Source organism: Nanorana parkeri, unplaced genomic scaffold, assembly GCF_000935625.1.
Source record: "Nanorana parkeri isolate BGI_ZX_2015 unplaced genomic scaffold, ASM93562v1 scaffold238, whole genome shotgun sequence".
NCBI classification, from domain to species: Eukaryota; Metazoa; Chordata; class Amphibia; order Anura; family Dicroglossidae; genus Nanorana; species Nanorana parkeri.
Window position 1 is genome coordinate 1,548,574 of NW_017306506.1, and position 27,971 is coordinate 1,576,544.

At 40.2% G+C, this 27,971-nt stretch overlaps 1 pseudogene; it reads left to right on the forward strand.

The window, feature by feature from the left end:
• LOC108787021 overlaps positions 1-20,072 on the forward strand; it is a 110,373-nt pseudogene extending 90,301 nt beyond the window's left edge.
• Positions 20,073-27,971: the final 7,899 nt, after the last annotated feature.

The window sequence follows — 27,971 nt, forward strand, 5'->3', positions numbered from 1 at the left end:
AAAAAAAAGACATGTTTACTTTCAAATAAGTGAAATCTAGACGGGGGTGTGATAGATGCGGTGCCAATGTATACACCATTAGCTGGAAGAATCTGTGCATTTGGTCTATGTATTTACTTACACAGCATGCTTCATAGACTATAAAAGGGAATGTGTGCCCCTGCAATAAATGGTGTGAGCATGCACATACATCCACATGGATTTTCATTATTAATTTGGTTCAAACAGCAGTGTTATATAACAATCCAAAGGGCCCAGAAGACAATATTCATCATTTAGGTGTTCCTAATGTTGAAGAAAAAATAAAATAAATATATATTATACACACACACACACACACTGTATATATCCCTCAGCCCTGTACCATAGAGAGCTCCTAGAGGGCAGAGCTACCCTTAAGCTCCTACAGTGAGGTAAATATAGCAGTCAAAGTTGCTTTTTTTAGGTAAAGAAGCTATAGCTGATCCATTTATTGTACTTTTACCCAAGCTGGAAAAGAGAGAGAGAGAGAGAGAGAGAGAGAGAGAGAGATATAGCCAATTTACATATGTACCTATGTCTCTTCCATGTGCATGCCTGCATGTATCCATATCCTCAGTCTATACCTAGGTCCTTCCTCTCCTCTGTCCTTCCCTTATAAAAAGTGACTTGTCAGACACTAACATTGGAGGGATTTCTGATTGGCTGGCCTGATGAACCCTTTGATGTTACATCAATAAAATAATTAATAGTGTACATCCTCTATGTAGTGGCAGTTAACTAAACAGGTTCCTTTTGAAGAAAACTCTCCACAGCTGTTTCTATTGTGTACAGTCTAACAATGCTTTACGACCCTGAAAATATTCTTATCACAGGCCCAAGTGGTTAGGAAGTTTATCCAGTAAAGACCTAGTTAGCATGTTATTGTGTCCTAAAAATATCAGGCAAAGGAATCCCTGGTACCACATATGCAATGCATACATCCCCATGCACCTCAACTATATCTTACCGACAGGGCGTATCTGCCGCGAGGCAAACAAGGCGTTTGCCTCGGGCGGCAGATTCCTAGGGAGCGGCAAAAATGCCGGGGTCTCAATGTACTGGCCCACGGACCAGTTGCGGCCCGCGAGCCGGTACTTTGTGACCCGCAGCCAGCTCAGAAGTCAGGTACGCTGTCACGGACCGCATACCTGACTTGCGGGAGCAGCTACACGATCTGCATCTCTGTCGGCGCCGGCACTCGGACCCTTTCGGCCAGCGTCCTTTCAACGCTCGACGAAAGGATTGTGCAGGATCGATTGGGCAGACCTCACCAATCGACCTCCGATCACCGGGACCGACGTGCCGCCTCACAGCCTCCTCCCTGCAACAAGGTAAGCAGGAGAGGGGGGCCAGGGGCTCTAGATTGTATTTTAGGGGCATGGCAGTGGTAGTTATATTAAATGTGTGTGGGGGGACACTGACTGGGGTTGTTTATATATATTACAACCCCAGTCAGTGCCCCCCCCACACACTTTATATATGTAATATATATATATGTATATATATATATATATACACATATATAGATATATAGGGGGAATTTTCACATGTGTATGGGGGCTGTATTTTTTTTACATGTAGGGGGGAATAGTAGAAGTGTATTAGGCTGCATTCACACCTCTATTTTAGGTGCTATTAGGTATTAGGGATTTCTGCGTCAGGAACTTGCGTTTTCCTGCAGCAGAAATCCCTAAATTGGCATTTACAAATGGCAGCTGTCACCTAAGTTAATGATCAGGTGACAGCAGTTGCATGTAAACGCCTGCACACCGCATGTAATGATATGTGATATGTTTACATTCGATTTGGAATCAATCACTCTCCCTGGAAGCATCGATTGTGCATCCAGGCAGAGTGTTTTATAACCGCATGTAATCATATCACGTATCATTACATGCGTTGTGCAGGTGTTTACATGGGGCTACGAGTTTACGTGGAGCTACCACGATGCACGTCAATAAATAGACGTATTTTGCAAATTTGGAGTGCCGGTGTCTCTGCTTTACCCCCCTACATGGAGCTACTGTAACCTGATCATTAACTTGAATAGGTGACAGCTGCCACTTGTAAACGCCAGATTAGGGATTTCTGCTGCAGTAAAACGCAAGTTTCTGATGCAGAAATCCCTAATCACACCTAAACCTACAGATATGAATAGGACCTTATTGTGAGTGTATATTGGTGTCTGTAGTACCATACCGGATACAGTTGCATTTTATTTTAAAGTATGAAATTTGGCAAGCGGCCCCCATGAGAGAAGAAAATTTGTCGAGTGGCCCCAGAGACAGAAGAGGCGGCACCGACAGAGGAGGTGGGAGGCGTCGCTGGAGCTCCAGTCGGGCGGCGAAGATGGGTCCTCACTGTCATCCGCACTCTGCTTTACATTGCTGTCATCCGCACTCTGCGTTACATTACTGAGCTCCGCACTCTGCGATACATTATTGAGCAATGCACTCTGCGTTATAACTGATCTCTGTCCCAATACTAAAAACCGATACCAGCACTTACATTTTTCAAATTGACTTAGGTGTCTTAGGTCTGGCTGGGGACCTTGCGGCAGCCTTCTGGGGAGCCAAGCAATGCCTGCTTACAGCGCATCTGCCACCCGCACATCTCCCCTTACTAAGACCCTCCCCACCCCTCCTGACAAGCTCTGCCCAATACCCCAATACATTAGGCCAGAACCCCAGAGTATGTGGCAAATGTATATACTATTATTCTGCATTGCTCTATGTTTTGCTGAGATTTGTAGTCCTCTATAGCTGGTGGTATTCTGCTTTTCTGTATTATGTATTGCTGCGGTTTGTAGTCCTCTATCGCTATAGGTGATTATTTACACAGCCCTGGTGTTTGCTGAAATTGAAAAGCTTTTGAGAGTTTTCCTCTCTTTCTCAAGTCTGAAGCAATACCTGAGGAAGAAAGAAAAACTCTTGAAAGCTCGTCTTCTAAGTATTAGGTTAGTACAATAAAAAGTTATCACCGCATACCGCATTACTCTCGTATCTTGTAATCTTATTTAATTATACTTCTTTAGTTTTTTTTCAGTGGTATGATTTAGTGGTGAAAATTATTAGTGCCCCCCTATTTTGACTGTGGTATCTTATGTGCCCCCCTATATATTGTTCCTAGAGTCGCCACTGGTTCTCCCACACCCCAAAGACATGCTGGTAGGCTAACTGGTTACATACTCCTGACTGCTGCATTCTGTACATTACCGCTGCTGTACATTACATAGTCCTGACCGCTGCATTCTGTACGCTGTGCTGTATATTACATACTCCTGAGTGCTGTACTCTATACATTACATACTCCTGCCTTCTGAACTCTGTAAGCTATGCTGTATGCTGCATTATATACTCCTGAGATGTAAACATGCTTTAATGCTGCACTGCCCCTTACAAACCATACCCTCCACCCTCTGCTAGCTAAACTCTGCAGCTATTTTTAAGACTTTGTCTGGGGTTTAGGAGAAATAATATATTAATACCTAAAAATATGCACTTCCTAACAACACCTTATAGTTTTCATTACAGAGGTACTAGTCCTTAGATTTTGTATGTATATGTTATTGTATGACTGTGCTAGGGAACATTAGACTGAAAGCTCCACTGTGCCAGTTCTATTCATTCTCTGCGGTGCTGCATATTATTTTGGTGTCATATAAATGTGGAAACTATTTTACTAATTGCAAAGGGGTGTAGAAAATAAAAAGGATTTTAAAATGCATCTCTTGTGATTGGGACAAGCTAAGACAAACGTATATGTTAACCATGTAGAAAAGAACGGAGATTATCTGTGACTCAACACAGAGTGACATGGGTGACTGCACTGATGTATACAGATGAGCGTGGGCACTGATGATCATACAGCGCTGCCAAGAAATCCTACTTCAACAGTCTGTGCAAATAAAGTTATGGAATCTGCTGAAAGTTTTCCTTACGTGAACTCGGTGTGACACGCTGCCAGTTCATAATACACCAACATAACAGACTATCGCTGTTATCAAGACACATGTTAGTACAAGCTGAGAGTCATGGTGTGTCATCTAGTTTAGACTGGCCAAGTTTCACAGGCAGTCATCGCTTGGCATCATTAGGAGCGAGATCAGATTATCATCAATAATATTTTTCTTTCTCTAATTTATAATTTGATATCTTAGAGGTATGTCTCCAAATAATGTCATATAGAAAATACAGTTTATCTAAAAAATCAGCTACTTCCTTTTTCAAGTTTATGTCCAGCTTAACTGCCACCTGATTTTTTGATTAGAAGCCAATTCATCAATGTCTCTTAGTGGTTATTGTAGAAGCTAGTAAAAAATTAATGCAGCTTTGGAACAATGAAATAAATAAATATATAAATATTATAGATATGGGAGAGGGGTAAGCGCAATGTTTGCAGTGTGCCTGCCTCCCCGTTTCCGGCCAGAGTGCCCCAGGTTGCTAAGAGCCGGCAGGGAGATGTTTAAAGGCCATGCACATCTCTCCGTCCAGCTCGTAGCAACCCAGGACAATCTGAGCGGCGTCTCACCAGGATGTAATAGAATATATTGTTAATTATGTTGTGTATGATATTTGATTTATTTTTATTTTATTTGTAAAATTGTGAGGTATTATTGTTATGAGCATGAAATATACTAATGCAGGCCCCAGATTTTGCAGAAGGTTTTGTGACTTCCCTAATAAGTGTCAGATACATTCAACATAAAAGGAAAATGTTTTAAACACAAATGAGAATGTCCTTGTTTGTAATTGCCCTTAACATGGGCCCTCGTGTGTCTTATTTTAAATTTGACCACACTACTAAGGCCACAGTGTGCTGTAATATAAAAGGAAAAAAGACAAAGCTTGCAGAACTGTGCAGAAAACAACATTTTTAATTAAATTAAAAAACAAGATATTGCACTCACCATTTTAAGACTTGATCACTGCTATATCAACATACTGTAAGCTCCAAAGATGGGACAAGGCTGGCAGCCCCCGAGATGAATTTGATAATGGTGCCTCTCTGGTGAGGGGGCTGCAACAAGTCAGTTGAGGTACTCTTTGGAGTTGGTTGAGTAGCAACCCGCATTCTAGATGTCTAACATGGATATGTGTGATCTGCACTATTTGTCTTCATCTGTTGGCATTTTCCAAGCTACAGACTGTTCCCCTGGTACTACTTGTGAGACTTTAGCCTGTAGATATGCAAATGATCAAGATATAAAATTGTGCTATATATAATTTTTGTTTTACTTAGTTACATTTGTTATTTCCTGTGCAATGAATGCACTTTGACTATCTTTTTGCTGTTATAGTCCTATATGTTCTATATCCATTATCAGCTATAGATATGTGCCAGCAAGGACAAGGCATTATTGCAACATAACAAGTTTAAGAATGATTTGGGTTTCCGGAAACTAACACTAGGTCATGAACATCTAGAGAAAAGGGAAGTGTTATCCAAATGAGGAGAAGCAAAAAGGCTGCCATGGATGAGTGAAATGATTTTGATGAAATTGATTTTGCCTCAAAATTAGACCATTGGCAAAATGTTTTGAAAAAAAGTTCTCCTTTTTTTTTTATTTAGAGAGTATGAGTATTATGGAAGTTTTATTTGGGGCAGTTGTTTTGTTTAGTGTTCTTTGTTTGTGTATTTATGTAATGTTTTTATTTGACTTTTTTTCAATGAATGTGCTTTCTCTCTTTAAAAAAAATAACATGGCTAATGAAGAGCCAATTTTTGTTACGAGAACAGGTGCGGGATAGATGAAAGGAGCTTCCATAATCCTCAGGAGTTAATTAAAACCCAAACCTACAAAAACACATTCAGGGGAATTCAAAAAGAGTATTGTTGAGGCACCCAAAAAAAGTGTCTGAGGGTTACAGGAATAGTGTCGCTATTTGCGCCAAATTCATGCACAAGGCTGCATAGCATTCATGAACTGAGGGCAAACCTATGAAACTGGCTCTGGCTTGCTAGACAAACTTTGGGACAGATGTATGCACTCTGATAAAAACCTAGATGTGTTGTATCTCTGTCCAAAGTGTCACATATGTGTCTGAGACAGATTTCAGTGGAATCCTTGTTTCAAGGAATGTCATACCTGAGGTATGTGTCACATACTGTAAGGTACTGGCCTTGGTCTGGTAGGATCTCAGGTACAGACAGTAATGCACCATGGAATAAGTAGTAATAGGACTAAGTTGTGGCAATCAAAAGCAGTGTTTTAATCCAAGTAAAGTCAATTAGCAACAATCTGATAACAGCAGGTAACATGCAGTGTTTATAATCCAGGTAAAGTCACATAGCAACAAGCTGATAAGCAGGTAACATGCAGTGTTTGTATCCAGGTAAAGTCACATAGCAACAAACTGATAAACAGGTAACATGCAGTGTTTGTATCCAGGTCAAGTCACATAGCAATAAACTGATAAGCAGGTAACATGCAGTGGTTGTAATCCAGGTAAAGTCACATAGTAACAAGCTGATAAGCAGATAACATGCAGTGGTTGTAATCCAGGTAAAGTTACATAGCAACAAACTGATAAGTAGGTAACATGCAGTGTTTGTATCCAGGTAAAGTCACATAGTAACAAACTGATAAGCAGGTAACATGCAGTGTTTGTAATCCAGGTAAAGTCTATTAGCAGGTAATAGTAATGGTTGAAACAACCAGCAATGATTAATGGAAGTTCACAAGCTGGCCATAGGACACAGTGAATTGAGGTAATGGTTACCTGCAGGTTAGAGGCTGCCTGTGGCAGTATGCTGTGGTAGGAAACAGCTGTCCCAAGTGGGTGGAGAAGTAGTGTGGGGATTTAGGAGATCCAGACGAGGATGTCAGCACAGTAGGTCGGCGTCTTCCTCCTTGCACGGACGCCGGCCCACTGTGCAATCGTGGCTTAAAACAGCTAAGAGGGCGGAGCCAGCGAGCGCCGCACCTGGACCGGAGATCAAGCATGTATGTTACACATACTGCGACAGACATATATAACATAAAAGTGCGAAAGACTAGTTGCGGCAAAAAATACTTGGCCTTTCTTTGCATCACTTTTCTTATTATCGAACTGCAGTTTATTTAGAAACACGTCACAAGCATCATTTAGCCAACATTTTGAGGCCACGTAGGGTGACATAGTGATGGCGCAATATAACCCTGAAAAAGGGAACCTGCGTGGCCCCAAAACATTGGATAAATGACACTTGTGACATGTTTCTTCCAAAAATAAGCAAAAGAATCTAACGCTTCTGACTGAGTGATGGTGATCTCCATCTTCTACGATTTCGGAATACACGGCACCATCCGTGCAATCACTACAAGCACCATGACCATTAATCAAGGTCCAATCGCTGTAAGGAGTGCAGATGACACATCACAATACTATTTATTGAATATGTCACAAGCGCAGCATGAGAATGAAATATGGCACAAATAAAAATGACCTGAATTTGGTGCAGGGGCAGTACAGGTCTGGAAAATGATGCAGCATGTTTTAGAATTTGGTGTTGACATTTCTTAGGCTGCATTAGCGCCAGAACTCTGGAGCAACCACGATATGGAATTCCCGATTATTTTTACCTTCTTCATTAACCCCAATATATTTAACCAAAGTCGCAATTTTTCACCTAAATCACCCTAATTTCACTGACATTTTGGGGAAATAATGACATCCCTAGCTCTAATATTTAATGTTGCCACTTTGGTCTTATATCTTCCCTATGATTCTTCCTGAGAAGGCTTCTATTGATGTTTGGCTACCAGAATACTTCTGTGGTCTTTTCTTTTTTCTTTAATAAATGTAACTCTGATAAGAAAACATGAGTGAAAGGTCAGTGATGAATTCATTAAAAATTAGGCAGATACAAAATGAATAAATATTAAAACAAAACCAAGGAAGAGGTAGTAAATGATAATAACAAAACAAATTATACCCTTTTATGTATTTCTTGTAGCAAGCTTGGAATAATGACAGATAATAACTCATTGGAATTCAGTTTCCTTTCTTTGATGAATGTTCAATTATGGAGCGAGTACAGTACATAATGTAAAGGTACTTTACTAATGAATACCATGATAGATGCAAGTTCAAAAAGGAAAATAAGGGAAAACAGTATAAAAATTCAAAGTAAAATTCTTGCTTTTATCATGTAAAAAGGAAATTAAAAAAAAAAGTTAACAGATAAATGTAATTATGCAACATCTTATGACATTGAACTTTACTATCCTCTAGTAAAAAGACCAAAAACAAACTTTCTCTGCACTCAGCCCTAGTAGCTAGTAAAGAGGACCACTCTAATCTGTTTGTAATTCCAAATAAATACAGAGGCCCTATTTATGTAGGCTTTAAAAATGTGCAGTCCTATTGTAATCTCTAAGAGTGCTGACAGTGAAATGTATGATATAGCATTCAATACATCAACTGCAAGCCTACCGGAGCAAGTTAAAGTGTATTTCCACTTTCGCAGCCAAATTGGGATAGCACCTATTTTATATTTGCCACATGTTCTCATTCACATAGCATAAGCTAAAAAATGTTTCTTGCAGTTTAAATTGCGCTTACTTGGTTAGAGTTTCTTGACTTCTTAAGGGTTAAAATTTATACTTGTGTCTCCTTATTTTGTAATGTTAGGAGGGGCTGTGAGGGTGAGGGGCTTCTGCACTTTATGGTAAGGAAGTTAGTGAGAGAAAAACAATACTCAAATTTCAGTCCTAAGTCTTTTTTATAAGGATAGATCAATGTGAAGGTGCTGAGATAAACCTGGAATTATCCATGGTGCCTGCTGTAATGAAACATCTAAAAGGTAAGACATGTTTTTAAAATATATATTTTATGTATGCTACGTAAATAGAAACACATAACAAACATATAGAGGGGTTTTCTCAAATTTGACTATAACTGTTGAAATACGCTTTAAGCCTTCTCACATACAATGCAATAAAGACTCAGTCTATAACACCGCACTTTCCACTTCTTTGATCTTATTCTTGGTGTAAACACAAGTCTATACTACAAATTAGGTGCTGCTCATTTGTAACATATACCAAATTCAATAAAACAAAGAAAGCAGACACTCAAAATGAGTATGGTGGTGCACAGTGGGAGCAACCAGTCAAATGCTTTTAATAGAACAATTATATATTTATTATTTTAAAAAGCCCTACCTACGAGCAGGCATCACAAGTGCTCTATTGTGTGACCCCTTGATCTGGCTTCACAATTTAGTAAGGTCTCCACAACTACTGACCTAAACTCCACCCTCTCTTGTTAGGTTCTCCCCACTCATTATACCTGTGTGCAATAGCAATACCTTTATTGGTGTTCTCATTGGACAGGTAAATAATGAATAAGTGGTGCTTAGACTAGGCATTAGGCAGGGCATCCCCCCCTTTGTAAAATGTAAAAGCACCCTCCCAATGTCGGGGGCATGTGGCCTGGTATGCTGCAGAGGGTGAAGCTCGCTCCCCCCCCCCCCTTTCTTTTCCCTGTTTTTCGGGGGCGGGTTTTCTCTTCCCTTGATTAAGGGTCTGGTATGGGATTTTAAGGGGAGGCCCCTTTTTTGGCATTGGGGTTCCCCTTTAAAATGCCTACCAGACCTAAAGGATCTGGTATGAATTGCCGGGGAACTGCACACTTTTTTTAATATTATTATTTCTGTGAACATTTTAACACTTTTGTGCATTCTGTGACAGCTGTTAGATTCTTTATATTCGGGATGAAGTGTCCTCAGAGAAGCAGAAGCTGTTACAGAATAACACAGATCTCTCAGCTTCTTGCTTTATTTACATTTTGTAACAATATTGTGTTAATTTATTTTCATTCGGGATACAAGTCAGAGAAGCTAGAGAGCGGTAAATGACAGCTCTCTCGCTTGTTGTGTTTCATTCTGCATGAAATTCGTATGGATCCTGGTTTCATTATCAAAACATTCGGATTCGTTTGGATTTGTTATTTCTGTCTTTCAGGAATTCGGATGCATCTGAACGTAGAAATTTCAATTGTAACAAAATGAATCACACATGTCTAATTAACAACATGAATCTAGAAGAAAACAGAAGAGACCTTGTATCGCATGCTTTGAGGCAGGACTGCTGAGTTTACAAGTTGAATATTTTGACAGCTTTGCATTGGAGTGTACCTGTGGTCTTACAGGGATATATATGCAGGTAGAACATGTAGACAATGCCCCTTTCAGTTATAAAGGTTGTTAGAAGAATGATATTAAAATAGATAGAATACCTGCACAAGGACCTATACATAAGGACCTTCAAGGCAAGATCACCAGGATTAATTTCCATAAATCTGGAGATTTAAAAATATTGAAAATTACTTTTGGAATTACATTAAAATATCTTTTTTTACATACATTTTACAATACATTTTTAAAAAGATCTAATATGGGATTTTTGTGACTGGGTTTACCTATAGTGTTAAGTTTAGTCTTGAAGTGAACCTGTGCCAAGATCATGCACACTAAATCATTTACATATTCTAAACAAGCAGTAGAAGTACTTTAAAATAAGTCCTCACTCATCTCCATATCTATAACCATTGTGGAGAAATTCATCTTGAAACAGAGGCACTAAAATCTTAGCATTTTTCTATGAGAGCTGAATCTTGGCAGCCGGCAGACACTTTAATGTAAAGAAACAGCAGATGTTTCTGCTGGGCCCCATTTGCACTCACCACACATGTGAATGTGTGGCGTGTTTTGTCACGTGTCAGCATAGGGTTGTCTATTCATTTTAATGGACTTCCCTAAGCATGACAAACACAGAAAAACACACAGCAAAGTTATGTGGCAGTTTGAGCTGCAAGCTTTGTTTGTTTTTCACTGGACATTAAGTTAAATTTATAGCAAAATTGGAAGGTACTCACTCACAGGTCAACAGAGGGTCTGCGATTGTACCTTCCGATATTCTTCTGTTCCATCACATTTTTTTTTCTGGCAAGCTTTTTGTGAAGTGGCATGTCCTGAGTGGACATATTTCACTGTAATAGCTTGTGTTGTATTGCATTAAGTTGCGTTTTTGATGCAATGTGTTGTTCTAAAAAACTAGAGCATGCTCTACATTTTTTCCAGTGCAGTGAAGAGCAATGCAATGCAGCGGTGCGAATGGTCCCATTCACACCTATTCATTTTTTGTTGCCTGTTGCCCTTGCATTACCATCCGTTCACAAACAGATGATAACGCAATGCAACAGATCCAGTGTGAATGGGGACACTCTTGCACAGTAAGATTTGCATCTTGATTGCCATGTGTGGGGTGCCATTAACAAATAATGGTACCACAAGCACAACAACCACTTTTCATGTGTTTTTGTGAACACGTGCAAAATCACACCTTAGGAACCAATTGAAGCAGACTTTAGAGTCTTTGATTTGATCTTTGAAGATCTATGAAAACTAATAACCTCATATTTACAGCTAGAGAGGTCAGTGACGGCTTGTATAATGTCTACATCAGTGGTCTCAAAGTACCGGCCCACGGGCCAGTTGTGACTCGCGAGCCAGTACTATGTGGCCCGCAGCCAGCTCACAAGTCTGGTACGTTGACACAGATGCAGACCGTGGAGCTTCTCCCGCAAGTCAGGTACGCGGTCTGCGACCGTGTACCTGACATGTCAGCTGGCTGTGGGCCACATAGTACCGGCTCACGGGCCGGAGTTGGGCAGCGGACCGGTACTTGGAGACCCAAAATTTCCACTCGCCCTCACCTTATTTTTACTCGCAAAATGCGAGCAGGCGAGTGGAAATTTTAAGCCCTGTATATATATATAAAGAAACTTGAAAAAAAACAGTAGTTTTTTGGACTTTATTTATTCATATTTGTTATCTTAGTTTTTATTTATGGGTTGAATATGCTATTTTGTGTGTGGGAAGGATTTAGTAAGTGCTTTTGAAGTTTTCTTTAATAGTTTTGGCTACAGTGGAGGGGTGATTCCCTGCCAAGTTTATATTCTTGCCTGTGTCTCTGATGGGGAGATTGTTCCCTTTATTTGTCCTGGTGACCATTGCCACGAGAAGATAAAGTGAATGACAATCCAACATATTAAGTTGTCACCTTAATACGAAAAAGAGCTTGAATCTTCCAATAGCAACACTTGTTCTGGTGACAACAGTCTACAACTGTCCATACACTGGTCCTGCTGATTTGGCCAAAATTTGAGTCCAATAAAAATTGTCAATTTAAAAAAAAATTTGAGTCCAGTGTGTGTCCCTGTCAGCACCTCTCCCTTTGACAAGTCGATTTCTTAATCAGCTTTCATTGAAGGAGCCTGTCTGAAAAACAATAGCGCAAAATAATTTTACAAAATTTGTGAATTTTGCAAACAATAACTTATTTTGTTTATGGAATTATCTATTTTCTGTTATTTCCTTTTGTATGCAAGCATCTTGTTCTAAATTTTCAGGTAGGAATCTTTGTAACTGCAAATAAAGCAGAACTTCAGGCAAATTAAAAAAAAACTAGTTTTTTGTGTGAACACTATAGGCCAGGTAAACTAAGATTGTAAGTTGCTAAGGAATGTGAATTGTCACATGGCTCATCTTATTTTGGTTTATCACGTGTCAAATGAAGTATTATGTAGCAGTACAGTCTATTTGGCACCAAGCAGAAGGTGTAATTGACCAGTGCCACCAGTGCCACCAGTGCCCAAATAGAGAACCTCAAACAGGGCACCTGTCAAACGTACGGCCGTACTGTTGCAGTAGGAGTTGAGTATACTTATCTCCTCCAAAGAAGATGTATCAAGCAGTTCGCTGTTAGGGGAGCGCTAAATGTAGATTTGCATATGTGCATATTTATTTATTATTGGAAGTGCTGTGTTTTGATAATATATTTATTGGACGTAGACCTATTCTGAGGGTATACACAAGCAGCTTTAGGCTCACATTTGAATTTATAAGACACATACAAATCTTAGCATAACCCTGCTTTAGAAACAGTTTATAAAACAAGTTCACTCCATCTGCATTTGAGGCTTTTTTTTTTTCTTTCCATTTGAGCCCATTTATACAAGAAGCTGAGGAAAATAAACATATTAAGCTGGAAGTATATGACAAAATCCTTGACCTGCAAATATGCTTAAGATTCTCCTTCACTTGAACAAATGCACATATGGAACAAGCACATCACTCACTATCAAACTGCTTACAAAGCTCTCCCAAGTTAAAAACACCTTGTTTACAATTAGTTTCAAGCCACATTTCTTGAGAAGACATCACCAAATGTCTATTTTTACATACAGATGTAGCTAAAATATGTTCCACTTACAGGAAAACGCTCAACATGTTGTCCTGGTGTTTTAGCTGCATTTGTTACCAAGCACAAGAAAGACCAATCAAGAAATGATTGATACAGATTGTAAACAGTACATTAGGTTAATGACGTATGAACCTGTGACATGGTTACCGACTGGGCCACGTGTCTCCAGCATCTGCACATTGTTTGTAATTGAAGTCATTCACTTTTATAGATTGCTCTAAAGACTATCTCTCGCCCATGAAAACAATGAAGTAATAGGCTGGTACAAGGGAGGAAAAGAGAGTCAGCAAACAAACTAAGCTAATAAGATGGTAAGTCTCAAATGGTAATCTTTACCAGCAAGGCAAATGGATAGCATTTTTTCTTCTGATTAAGGCACTGAAAGGGAGAAGAGGAGATGAAAAGGGAGAAAGATAAAAAGAAACGTTCAAGCGGTTTGAAAACTCACAAGAGATGTGCTCTGCTTTTAGTGCTGGAGTATCAGGGTCATTTACTTGGTGATCGTAAAGAAAGCTTCATTTAACATTTCAGTAAGATGTGGAGATTCATGGAAATGCTATAAACTGTAGACTAAACACACATAAAAACAACATAAGAGGGATGACCAGCCAATGCCTTCTGCTTCCAGCTAACCCATCTACTGCTTGACAGTTAGAGACCATGCTGGTTTTTTCAGGTAAGCTTGTGGCTCAGCTCATCGAAGCAGAAGAATTTGAAAATATATGATTATTTTCAGCTCACAATAAAGTATTTTACAGCTAAAACCAAACCCCTTTCAGGTTTTTTTAAGGATAAATACAGAGCAAAAAGCTACTGTGTCTCCGCAGAGGGGCCCCTATGACCCCCTATACTGTTCCTGCTCTCCCTTGCCACCATTTAATCTACTCAGGGCTTCTGGGTATGGGGAGCATTTGACAGTGCTCGTGCCCAGCGGCCAATCACTAGTTCTGAGCAATGTCACGTGACCAAGGAAGTGACATCACTGATCCCCTGGGTCCCGGACACTACTGAGTTCAGCTCTGGCTGCAATGGATGAAGGAGCAGTGAGGGAGCAGAGGCAAGGAGAGTATAAGGGGGTCAGGGGGCCATTTGCAGACACACTTTTATTTTGCCCTTTAATTAATTAAATATAGGGGGCTGCCATTGCTGGCCTTCTTTATACAATACTGGTTGCCTGGCTTTGTCTGTTATTAATACCCTTTTAGTCAGTGAACTAGAGTAAGCATAAAGGTTAGGAAAGTCAAGATCATGCCAGGAGGCCCGTTTTGTTTGCTTATTTAGGGAGAGTGGTTACAAATTATTGAAATGTTCTGTGAAAAATGATAAGGCTGATAAGAGGCCCTTTTTAAGTACAAGAACAGGTCTAGGATACCTGGAAGGAGCTTCTTTTACCCTCAGAGGCCTTTTTTAAAGCGGCACCCTTAAACACACCAAATCCACCGTTATTTCACCCCCCAATTCAATAAAAATGGATACATGTAATCCATATCTCCTGATTTTCATGGGCATTTCAGGGAAATTAAAACTCTTAACCGTTCAGTAATGTCTGGCTTTCTCCTACTCTGTCCGCTTTTAGGGGATCCTTGAAAAGCACATCTCCGAAAAGCGGATAGAGTTGCCTCTACTGCCAACTGAACTTTTACTGTCTCAATCAATTCATCCCCTCACAGTTATTACCTTTTTGTATCACTTGTACCTCTCCTTTAGATTGTAAGCTCTCACAAACGTGGCCCTCCTTATCTTATATTGTATTGTAACTGTAGTGCCCCCCTTTATATTGTAAAGTGCTGTGCAAATTTTTAGCACTATAAAAATCCTGTATAATAACAATGAAGAATTGCTGATGGAAATGTTTTTTTCCTTGAAATTGCCATTTCATTTTAATCAGACCAGTGGGCCCTTGTAGAATGACTGGGTTGGATGGTGAAAAAGAAAAAATCTTGAAATAAAGTGAAACCCTAAAAAAAATAATTTCCTCCAGACAAACTAAATCTATTGCAAGGATTTTAACAGCCTTTTTTGCAGATTCTTATTATTTTCTAATCTGGAAGCAACAATTTCAGCCTTGTCAGCACTTTTATTAATTTGCCTTTGTCCATACTATCTGTTACAGTGGTAACTATCCTACTTCCGGTTTGGATGATGCACGTTATTCATTATTATGATTATTATGCATAATTATTATTATTCAGCCCCCATCTGTGAGCCCAGACCTCAATGAACACACCCCCTGGAGTCAGCATTATCACACTGCCCACGCATACAGTGTTCTGTTTACTCTTAGCCTGCATAGACTAGTGCTTACAAGTAGCAAAGTTCAGATGTGTAAGTGCCATTCAAGTCCAGTTACAGCCTAATGCTGGAGACAACAAGCATGGACAGCGGTTGTTGCTGCACTTATACATGCGCGTATATATAATACCAAGTATGTGGAAGCACCAAGCAATCAAGAAAAATGCCTTGCACAAAGGTCACCAGCCCTTCGCCATCAACGGAGCTAAAGTCCAAGTCTCACAAGAAGGTCAACCTGCACCAGGGACTTCAAAACATTGTACAAAAAAATAATATTCACATTAATAATACTTTACTGGTCTCAGAAAATGGTAAACAATGCACTTTAAAACAATGTACAAAAGGTGCTCTTATTTGTGCATCGATAAACAAAAAAAGCATAAAAAAACTCTGCTATTCCATAGATATCAATGGGCTATATATCGATGCTTAAAAAAGAGTAATAAATCTCGAAACATCACTGCTATCTATGGGATAGCAATGTTTTTTAAAGCTGTTCGTCTATCAAGGTACAAAAAATAGCTATTTTTGTACATTGTTTTGAAGTCCTTGGTTGACCATTTTATGAGACCAATAAAGTATAATCGATGTAAATACTAGGGATGCACTAAAACATTTCAACTGAAAATAGTGAAAATAGTACTATGGGCAAAATGCAGATAGAACCAAAAGGGCTGAAAATGCGGTTGAAAATCTGGTACATAACTAGCTTCTCTCCGCTGGGAGCCGGTCTGTGTCCCTCTGATCTTTGCTGCTCTCCCCTGCCTGTGTCCGCAGAGGCAGCAAGGATCGGAGGGGACACACAGGGCAGCCTTCAGAAATTTCGGGGCCCCTTACATGGCTTTAGGCCGGGCCCGCACCGCCTGGTCGTCGTTGCCTCCCCCCCGCCAAGCTGAACCAGTCACACTGTTGTTATTATTATACATATATATATAGCTCTGGCATATATATACTGCAATGCTGTACAGAGAACACTGAGCCAGTCACATCATTCCTTGTACAGAGGAGCTTACACTCTTATGCAGAATGGCACCGCTTGTAGGGGGATTACAAATCCCAGCAATACATTTAATCAGCAATGCAGAACAGCATTTGAATTGGACTCTGGGCTTAGTTGCGCGCCTGCACTCCGGGCTTAGTTGCGCGCCTGGACTCCGGGCTTAGTTGCAAGTAAAATGTCGCACACCCCGGTCCGCATTTTTAGGAGCCGCACACCAAGTACCGCTACCCACATTTGTTTACCCTCACCTTAGGGGCAGCGCTGCACTAGGGGACATTTCTCCCAATTTTGACCGTTAATAATATACCGTCCATGGCAGTAAATGATGGATGTCAGTGAATGATGGATGGCAGTAAATGATTGCTGGAATATTATTAACAGTCACAATTAACGATTTAATTGAAATACTTTGTGAATAAATCCCGGTTTTCTCGATAATACTGGTCTGTGCGCAAGCGCAGAGGCTGAGGTCGGCAAATTCGACTATGTCGGCGTTCTCGACAGAACACCGGTATCTGCGTTTAGTATCGGGGCATTTTCATATTATACTCGTGAAAATGCCCAGTATTGGCAGTGGTGTATCCCTACTTAAAAATATAATGCATTGCTGGGACTTGTAGTCCTACATAGTTGGTGCTATTCTGCATTGCTGTATAACAATCATACAGCAATGCAGAATACCACCAACTATGCAGGACTTTTTTTTCTCTAAAAGCTAAAGCTAAAAGTTGTCATCTGGCATACAATGTCACTGTCACGAAGTGTCACGCCTTACACCGACATACTTTTCAACATCACTGTCATGAGGGGGTTAAATTAAAAAAATAACCCCTCAGGGTGAAAAACAAATTTGCAGCTCAGCTGCAGATTTTCATTGTAAGGGTTAATTTTTATTTTAACAATAGTATAACAATATATTTAAATATATTGGTTGCGGTAAGCAAAGCTAGTAGAGTCCTGTCCTGCATCAAGAAGGGAATGTTTTACAGGGGTAAGTCTATAATTTTGCCACTCTACACATCACTGGTTCGGCCTCACCTGGAGTATGCGGTGCAGTTTTGGGCACCAGTACACAGAGGGGATGTCCTTGAACTGGAGAAAGTCCAGTGAAGGGCGACCAAACTCATCAAAGGGATGGAGGACAAGAGCTTTGAGACACGGTTACTAAATTTAAATATGTTCACGTTGGAATTAAGGAGATTAAGGGGGGACATGATTTTCATGTACAAAATGTTCTATAGTCATAGCGACATTAGCAACAAACTCTTTACGATTAATTCCGTAACAAAGACTAGAGGCCACCACCTGAAACTGGTAGAAAAAAAATTAAAACACAAGGGGCGAAGGGGGTTCTTCTCAGTTCGAGCGGTTAGGGTCTGGAACTCGTTGCCACAAGCAGTGATTTCAGCTAATAGCGTGGAATCGTTCAAGAAGCTTTTGGACGATTTCCTGAGAAACGGTAATATACAGGGGTACAAGTACTCCTAATAACGTGATGACTCAGGGATCTTTACACACATACACACACACACACACACACACACTAGGTTGGACTGGATGGACATGTGTCTTTATTCAACCTCAAATACTATGTAACTATGTAAATATGTCATTTTTATTTGTTACATTTATTTTTTTACACTTTATTTTTTTTAACACTTTTCACTATTTAAAAAAAACATTTTTTACATTTTTATTTTATTTATTTAATTATATAAAGCAGTCATTGTGAATGAATCTCACTATTAATGCTTGGTAATTTAATTAATTACTTTATTTGTTATTATCAGGTTGCATCAAACTTAAGAACAGCCAATACTAATGTTAGTGACACTGATCCTGCAGCATTTACAGAATCAGATGTCACTAAAGGCTTCTGATCGTTCCCACAACGATCAGAAGCCTGCAACAGTGTTTCAGCAAAAGAAATATGTAGCTAAATATTTCTATTGCTGAAACCTTAAAAAAAAAGCCGGTATACATCGGGATTTCCAGATCTATTACCAGCTGTAAGAGTGAGGGCAAGTGCTGTAAATACCGCTCTGCTCTCAGTGTCTGACAAAGCATAACTCTTTCATTAATGCATGCCTCAATACTGAGCCATCCATTAATGAATAGTAAACGCTGATTTTCAGTGAGAACCAGCATTACAGAGCCCCAAATAGCTGATCACATACAGTGTACGTGATCAGTCATTTGAGCACTTAGTGGCGGAGACGTACAGTGTACGTCTTCCGTCACTAAGGGGTTAAAGGACAATTGTAGGAACATACAGTTGTCCTTTAAGAAAAAATATTAGCATCAATGACTGTTAATTATTTAAAAACCTTGTTTCTGTGTATAGTTTGTAATAACTTGAAAGATGATCATAATTGAGTTGAATAGCTTGTTCTCTTCTTCTCTTTGGTTGAAAGAAGTCATCAATGCTAAATGTGGTAAATACAAAATGAGAGTTGCAGCAAAATGAATTGCTTGAAAGCATCACAGAAGATTCTTCAATGCACTTTCTTTCTTTTTTAATCCTTTTTTGAGAAACAATAATTGCAGTAAGAAAAGACCCCAGAGAGCTGATTGTAGCTCTTGATGAGTAACATCTAAAATAATCAGGGTTTAGAGGAGTCCACATGCTCTGTGATCACAACACCAGACGTGTCTTCTATGAAAACACTCTTATTATATTTCCAAGCTGTACTAACAGTTTACTGGTAATTTCCTGTTTACCATTGTCATGAATATAGCGATCGCTGCAGTTAAGTGAAAGGTAATTGAATTGTCCTATATACAAGCTTCTGCAAAGTGGTAAATGAAGTCGAGTCTCTCGGATTTCCTAGAATTTTATAAAAGAGATGACCTATTACCAGTAATCTGGCATTTCTTCTGTTTACCATTTATCTGCAATATATTGTGCAAAACTGAAACAATATTTATGTATGTGAATGTAAACACAGGCTTTCGGAAATGGAGAAGGCATGAGTGTAATATCTATAAATCATGGAGCAAGGCAAAGCGTTTGGAGAGAATGATGAGAAGGCATCAGAGAATTGAGGGAAAATCTTAACAAGTAACTATGGCTTTTTTTTTTTAAATGGACCTTTAAATAAAAATCACATTTTCATAATTAAAGTCCAATATTTTTGTCTTTCATCCAGTCCAGTGATGTCACAGGTCATCTTCACCGTCTTCTTCTTCCAGTGGATAGATCCTAAGTGCTGCAGAGAGCGGCACCATATAATTAGGTGACTAGCATTTACCAGTAAGTCCAAAGCAAGGGCAGGCCCTTGACAAACCAGATCAGCCTTTCTCGAACAGGGTGCTTTCTGGCTTTGCCAGGGGTACCTTCAAATTTTCAGACATTGTCATGCATTCTCATGGTGCAGCATCATGGAAGCAGATGACACTAATCCAGAGCAGGCTGCAATCAGGATCTCCCACAGCATTCAGAAGAAGACAGAAGTCTACCTTCGTCTAGATCTGCTCCACCTCTCACCATCTGCCATGCTGCCGTAGACGTTCTGTGGTGGAGATTATAAGGTAGGACTCTAATGTGCAGGGGAGCCCTGGCTGTGAAGGGGGGCTACTGATGTGAAATGAGGGACTCCTGATGTTAAGAACTCTATGGGGGGAATTTTTCAAAACTGGGACAGAACCTGGAACAGTTGGTTACTGTTAGACTTGTCCGCCGTCAAAAAATTTGTTCTGTTTCGTTTCGTTTCAGAATATCCGTTATTTCGTATTTTGTAATTCGTAACTGAACTCAATTCGGATTCAGTGCACAGCTGCTCCATATTTAGTTTTCTCCAGTTTTGATAAATTCCCCTTTATGTCTTTTTTTTGCGAGGAGTTCAATGTCGATAAATGTACGGTAATGCACCTTGGAGTAAAAAATAAGCAAATGGACTATACACTTATGGGTGTGCCACTTGGGAAGTCGGAAACGGAGAAGGATTTAGGGGTCATTATAGACCGCAGACTGAAGAATAGCTCGCAGTGCCAGACTGCTGTAAACAAAGCAAGCAGAGACAAGTCTATAATTTTGCCACATCTGGAGTATGCGGTCCAGTTTTGGTCACCAATACTCAGAAAGGATGTCCTTGAGCTGGAAAAAGTCCGTTAGAGGGCAACCAAACTCATTAAGGAGTTCGAGGATCTGAACTATGAAACAAGGCTGTTAAAATTAAATATGTTATCTTTGGAGGTGAGCAGATTAAGGGGGGGCATGATTTTCCTGTATAAACTATTCAAGGGTGACAGCAACCTTAGTAACAAACTGTTTACGGTCAGCTCTGACTCCTGGACGAGTTCCTGGGAGACCATAATATACAGGGGTACAGGTATTGCTAAGAGAAAAATCACACATGGACACATATACATGCACACACCAGCTCATAAATGCATACACGCAATAGGTTGGACTTGATGGACTTTATTCAACCTCAAATACTATGTAACTATGTAACTTGTATGAAAACGAGCAGCGGCTCCACACTATACATTTAGCTCTGCTTGTCAGGAGCAGTGCTAGATGTACAAAAAAACTACTCGCTCGGCGCCTGAAACTGCATGTCCCGGGCGTTGGGCGATAGGGATTCCCTCAGCTCTCTTGCATTCGCTCCATAGGAGACACAGACATTTTTGCCCGCCTTTTGGGGGGAAAAAGCGCGTCTTATGGAGCGAAAAATATGGTATATATAATATGTTAGTAGACTACAAAAGCTAAAAAGGTATAACATGTTAAAAATCTACATTGGCAAAATAAAAACAACACTCAAGGGACTCATAGGATTTATAGGGAGGAAACGGCTCAGGGACTCACATGGTTAAATAAAAAAAAGTGCAAAAAAAAAAGTACAGCATTTAAAAAAAGGAACACAAACATGATAATAAATGTATGCCTTCACAATAAATGAAGATAAAATATTTTAAAAAAACCTTTGTTCCATACTAAAAAGAAAACAGTTGCACTTGTTTCTAAGGACAGGTTTGTTTTGGATTAGACACCTATAATAAGGTCCGCTGACTTACAGGAAATGATTCTGTAATGCACATATTAGCCATTTACAAATACTACTCTCAGGTTGTCCCTGAATTTTGATAAGCCTGTGTTATCTGAGCCACGCATGTCATCAAGAACGTCATTGTCTGTTTGTAAACATAAGGGTTTTTTTTTTTTTACAAAGTCGCCTTTCAGCCTCTGAGAAAATATTTGTTAAAAGCTTTTGAATGGATTTGTAGCATCAGTTGCGTTTCTAGGTAAAGGCTGCCAGCTAATAAATGTTTTTCGAAAGAGTAATAGAAAAATCAGGAAGCAGGATGTATTTGGAGACCTTTTTGAATCCGAACATCATTTATTTTCTAAGGCTCTCTCTGTGTCCTCCCAATTAGACCTTTATTTTGTGTATAGACGTAAAGAACCGGCTCGGTGATTTCACTTACTTGTAAACCGCTAAATTGCCCGGTATGTAAACTAAAATAAACACGCACACATATATCCTTAGATCAACACAAGCAAACATGACACAAATATCCTGTTGATGATGTAGTGTCAGGAGATCTGGTTAGAGCAGGGGTGGGCAACTCCGGCCCCCCAGCTGTGCTTTAACTACACTCCTATTGTGCCTCTGGGAGACATGACCGTGGCCGTCAATGCCCCCTGGGACTTGTAGTTCCACAACAGCTGGATGGACGGAGTTTAAAGTTTGATATAATATAGGAGACCCACCACTAGGATATATACTATTAAGATCTCTCCTTCCCCATATGTATATATAATGGACGGAGTTTACCAACCCCTTGGTTAGAGTGAGCTGCCAAATAATCGTGAAACTAAGGGCAAAATAAGAAATGAGATATAGGATAACAATAACACAGCATTTTTTTTTTTTTATAACCTGTTAATCTTGCCCGTAGATCCATTATTTTTCTACTTCCTGTAATAACAACAAACATTTGCTGTAACCTGTTGTATTCTTCCAATTTAGTTTCACGGCACACTGGTGCGCAACCAAGGCTTCCACCATCCATTCATCAATATGAACTGCAAGAAAAAGTGTTTGCTTACAGTTCCGGATCCAGTAAAAATCTTAATTCAATCAAGGCATAAAACCAGACATAGCAATCTTGCTAAAGCGTTTCAGTCAAAAGAGGTCTTAATTTTAGCGATGGGTAAGGCCTCTTTTGGCTGAAACAGGTTTGCAAGATTGCTATGTCTGGTTTTATGGCTTGATTGAATAAAGAACATTTTTACTGGATCTGGAACCGCATGCAAACACTTTTTTTCCACTATCTGAAGTTTGTTTTTACATTTTCTGTCTCTAACGTAAAAGTATTTAGGTTTCTACAGCACTGGGCTGACTTTTCATGAGGGTACAACCTATATGCTAAAGAACCTGAAAGAAGACTAGAAGAAGGGACATTGCAGCAATGGAGGCAAGGTATGTCTGCCATGATGTGCTAATATGCTGTATATGTTAGCAGTATGGCAAACAGCTCCTGGGGCATTTTGTGTGGGTGGTTTACTACCACCCTAGGAACCAGGCAGCTCTAGGTCAGTTGGTCTGTAACAATACAATGTTGTGACTACGTCTATGGTAGTAGTTCTTCATTGTGTGTTCTTACGCATGCAGTTTAAACTGCGTAGTTCTGTTGTGAATTTTTCAATAGAAGGTCTCTTTAATATGACAATCTCCTCTGCTCTAATCCACATTTCCAGAGAATCCCACCTGCCTGCAATACAGTGATCTGCAGTACAACGCATGTTCACAGTATAGAGCAGGATTTTATTTTGTCTTCTCTGCAGAGAAAAAACATAACAATGGTCCTTCAACTGTCTTTAGATAATTTTTCCCACACTGGTTGCTTATAATAAAAGCTGATACTTAATAGGAACATGTTAAACTCCACACATCATCCAAACACTGTTCTGCTTACTTACCGGTAGAGAATCCAAAACACATTTTTCTGGGAATCTGCTTAGACTATGTTCTTGTGTCATCTATTATTGACACAATGTTTATTATGATTGTATATTACTATAGTGTTTTAATGTCTACTTAAAAAAAATATATTCATAAAAGAAAAAATTTACATTTATAAATATTTTGCATTGGAGCCCGGAAAGCATTGCAACCATGATCAGTGGATCACAGGTGAAATGCTCTGCTTCCTACAGACTCTTTCTCCCGTCCCTGTCTGTACTTCAGTACAGACATTCAGTAACATGCATGAGAGGAAGAAGGAATGGACTACAAATGCAGTAACGTCACTATTCACATTATTTTATTCCATTAAAGCCAGGGATCCCAAACTGAAAAAAGTAATTTCAGGGAGGTGCCCTTTTCATTTTAGGGAGGTGCCCCCCTAACACCCTGTTGAAGAGCACCCCCTAAAATGATGGCAGATAGCAAAGAAGCTATTGCTTCCTGTGCTATCTGCTGTTTTCTTTTTGTAGTCTGACAGCTGCTGCCGTCAGCATAAAAACCAAACAAAAAAAAAACCAGCATAGGAAGGAATAGCTAGATTGCTATTGGCTATTGCAATAGCCAATAGAAAGCTGGCTATTGCACCCGCCCTCTGTTGCTGTTAATCAGCAGGAGGAGGATCTGATGGAGAACTTCAGGTCCACCTCTGCTGATTGACAGCAGCAGTGGGCGGGTGCAATAGCTAGTCGGCTATTGCAAATTCAAATAGCCAATAGCAATCAAGCTATATTTTCGGGAGAAAATATTTATCTCCTGGGTGGCCAGGAGTCGCTATCTAATAGCGGGAGACTCCCGGAACGTCCGAGAGTGTTGGGATGTCTGTAAAGCTGACCTTTATATGGCGATATGACATTTAAAATAAAACATTCCCATATCCATTAGTATACAAGAACCCAATTAAACACATTTAAACTGCTATATTTTCTTTTATAAATACCTTTTTTTGAAGTTTGAATCTTGTTCCTGCAATGTAGGGGGCATCCTTGTTTATGCTCCTCTTTCCGTGCCTTCTTGTTGCTTCACCAAGATTAGACCCCGCACCTGCCCAGCTTCATCATTTTCCACGGGCACACCCCCTTCTGATGATGCGCCGCTATTCTCGTGTATGCGCATCTCATAAAACGAACCTACCAATCCACAGTGCATGCTGTAAAGAGAGGGGGGCCGCGTATAGTATGGCATTGATCACTGATATCTCTTTTTGGCAATGTAACATACCCACCCTTTTGTTTATCTGCATTGTGGAGCAGGAGCTGTCATTCACGGTAGGACATCGCTGTGTGCGAAAGTTGCGGAAGTTACTTTTGGCTTTGACGAGTCAGCGTCCATTGTTTAATGTGATTGACGAGGATGTACATCGCTGGATGACATGATCGACAGTGGATTACCTTGTGGGACCTTTTTTCTTTTCTTGGGCTTTTTTTTTCTTTTATTAAAGAACTTGTAAAAAAATTTGAATTGTTTTTATTTACTAATGAAGGACTTGTGAAACCGTTTGGAGTTTTTATTTATCCCTTACTCATTCACAAGGGGAGGGGGCGGCATTTGTGTGCCCCCTTTATTAAAAGGGTTATCCCGATGCAAATAAGTCCCACTGCCCGCAGACACCCACAACCCCCGGGCCAGGGTTTGTGGGGAAGATACCCTTGTCCCCATCAGCATAGGGGCAAGGGGCTTTTCCAGGGGTCCCCCAGGGAACCCCATGCACTTTTATTTATTTTTAACTCGGGCGTCCCTGCTAACATTTCTACCAGACCTAAAGTGTCTGGTATAAATGGGGAGGGGGACCCCACATCGTTTTTTTAAAACTTTTTACTATTTGTTTACATTTGCGGGGAGAACGGTCTGCTTCATCTGCTTCATCCCCTCTTCGGGTATGTCTTTGACTCAGCTGAGCGCTTCGGCTGCTGTACGGGCTATTATGAATAGCCCATACAGCAGCCCTTCGGTTTGGCTATGGCTATATCCTTTAAAACCTTTTTTCCCTCTGCTGCAGTGGCTGATGGGACTTGCAGTTTCTTCATTCACAGATCCTGTTGGGGGAGGAGGGGGATTGTGATATGGCCATGTTTCATTTATACCCTGAATATAGGTGTAACATGAAACATGGTCAAAAAGGTAAACTTATCATTTAAAGGAAATCCATAATGGATATAGCAGCATACATTTTTCTTATATAATATAAGCCTGGCGGCATTACAGTAATAAATAATGAGGGTTTAATTGACCCCTAAAACAAAGGTGCACAATCTGTGGGTCTGGACAGAAAATGCTTCTTCCCATACATTTTTCATGTAATTAAAAGGTATATTCTGCACTTTTCCCCAAGTCTTTAAGCTGGTCATGTGACTCCGCAGGGTCCTCTTCTTCCTCAACTCTTCTCCAGACTGGGTAATCCTTACTGAGGCAGAGAACAGTGCACCAGTGACTTGTAAAAGTACTCAGTGGTGGCTCCACCATGGGGGGCAGAGCTATGATGCCCTGAACTTACAATCTAGTCCTCAGTTGTCTGGGTTAAGGGGTGTTATTCAATATTGCAGACATGTTGTGGCAGAAAATAGATACTACTTGGGAAAATTTCAAATTGAAGGAGAGTGGTGCAGCCAGAGCTGCTTTTTTTTAGCATCAGGGGTACATTGATAACAAAGCAAAAATGAGTTTGGAGTTGGGCTTTATAAATGTTCTGTTACCCAAAGTGATTTATTACACTAGGCAGAATGAGCACGATTGTTCTGACTGTACAGTAATCATACGATGTCCAAGACTGCCCCCTGCAGTAAGGCATGCAACAAAAAATACTGAAAGCATAGTGAAAGAAGAAGGAAAATAGAAGAGGTAAATGGATAACGCTACAGAAAAGGAGACAGCAGATAACTCTTCTGACAAATGCCGATATTGTTAGTTAAATGGTCTATGCCTCTTGTGACCTCTCTACTCCAACATCTAATGAATTGTTCATCACATATTTGGAGCAAAATAAGGTTAAAGGGTTATTAAATCCTCCGTTTTTTTTTTTTTTTGCATGTATCTACTGCTAGTAAGCAGTAGATATATGCAAAAATATATAAAAAAAATGAATAATAAAAAAAACGATTTAAAAGCGGTTTAAACTTACCCCTGTCTTCGATGCACGCTCTCGTCAGAAAATTCTCGGGCGGCCGCAAACCATCTTGGGGCGGGCGCATGCGCTGTTCAGATTTTCGGCCGGGAGAGGAAGAGAGACACAAGGTGAGTATATGGATGATGTGCACCCCCATGCAGACACCGTGGGACAGGAAGTGCCAGCAAGGACAGAGGAGTCAGCACTGGATCGGAGACCCGCAGCAGCGCTGGAGGGACAGATGAAAATGACAAGAAAGAAGAAGATTGGATTAAGAAACATAATTTAAAGTAAGTGCTGACATTAAAGGGTTTCTAAAGCCTCCGGGTTTTTTTGCATATATCTACTGATAGCAAGCTGTAGATATATGCAAAAAGTTATTTTTTAAACGCTTTAACAGCGAATTAAACTTACCCCGTCTTTGCCACGCGCTCCCGCCCGAAACTGCTCGGACGGCCGCAAAGCATCTTGGGGGCGCATGCGCAGTTCGGATTATCGGCTGGGAGACGAGGAGAGACACAAGGTAAGTCTATGGATGCGTGCACCCGCATGCAGACACCATGGGATCGGAAGTGCCAGCAAGGACAGAGGCGTCAGCGCTGGATCGGACACCCGCCGCAGCGGGTGAGGAGAGGAGGCTGAAAAGGACAGGAAAGAAGAGGAAGATCGGATTAAGATACATCCTTTAAGGTAAGTGCTGACATTAACATTGGGGAAGGGGGAAAAAATTTGACTTGTCACTTTAACATTGGCGGGAGGGAAAAATATTTTTGACTTTAATGTCACTTTAACCACCTCCGGGCCGGCCGTAGTAAAAAAACGGCCGGCCCGAGCTCTCTAAGGTGATAATAAATAGTAATCTGTTACTAAATAGAAATTATTTTTTATGACTAGAGTGTAATACTACTTCAACTTCATATTAATATTTGTGTATGTGTCCACAGTCCAAACTGTTTTCTTTGAATCATAAGGGGAAAAGGCCATTTGCCTGAACCCTACCAAGATAGAAACCAGCACTGTAGGGGGTATTTCAGCATCTTAAAGCCCAATTCTGGGTAAACAAAGAGGTACCAGTGCAGTGGGACTATTCTTGTCTAGGGGCTGGAGTCAAGCCGATTTACTTACCTGATCCTGGCTCCCGCTGCCTCCCTCTGGGCTACTAAACCAATTCTGGTAGCCACTTCTCCCCTGGGCTCCAGGAGCATAAAAATCACTGATGTCATCAAGTCTAATGAAGGTTCCATAGCCCTGCATCAGACGTGATGACACCAAGGGACATTTCACAGTCGTAGTGTGTAGGGGGGGGGGGGGGGGTTATAAAAAAGGTCT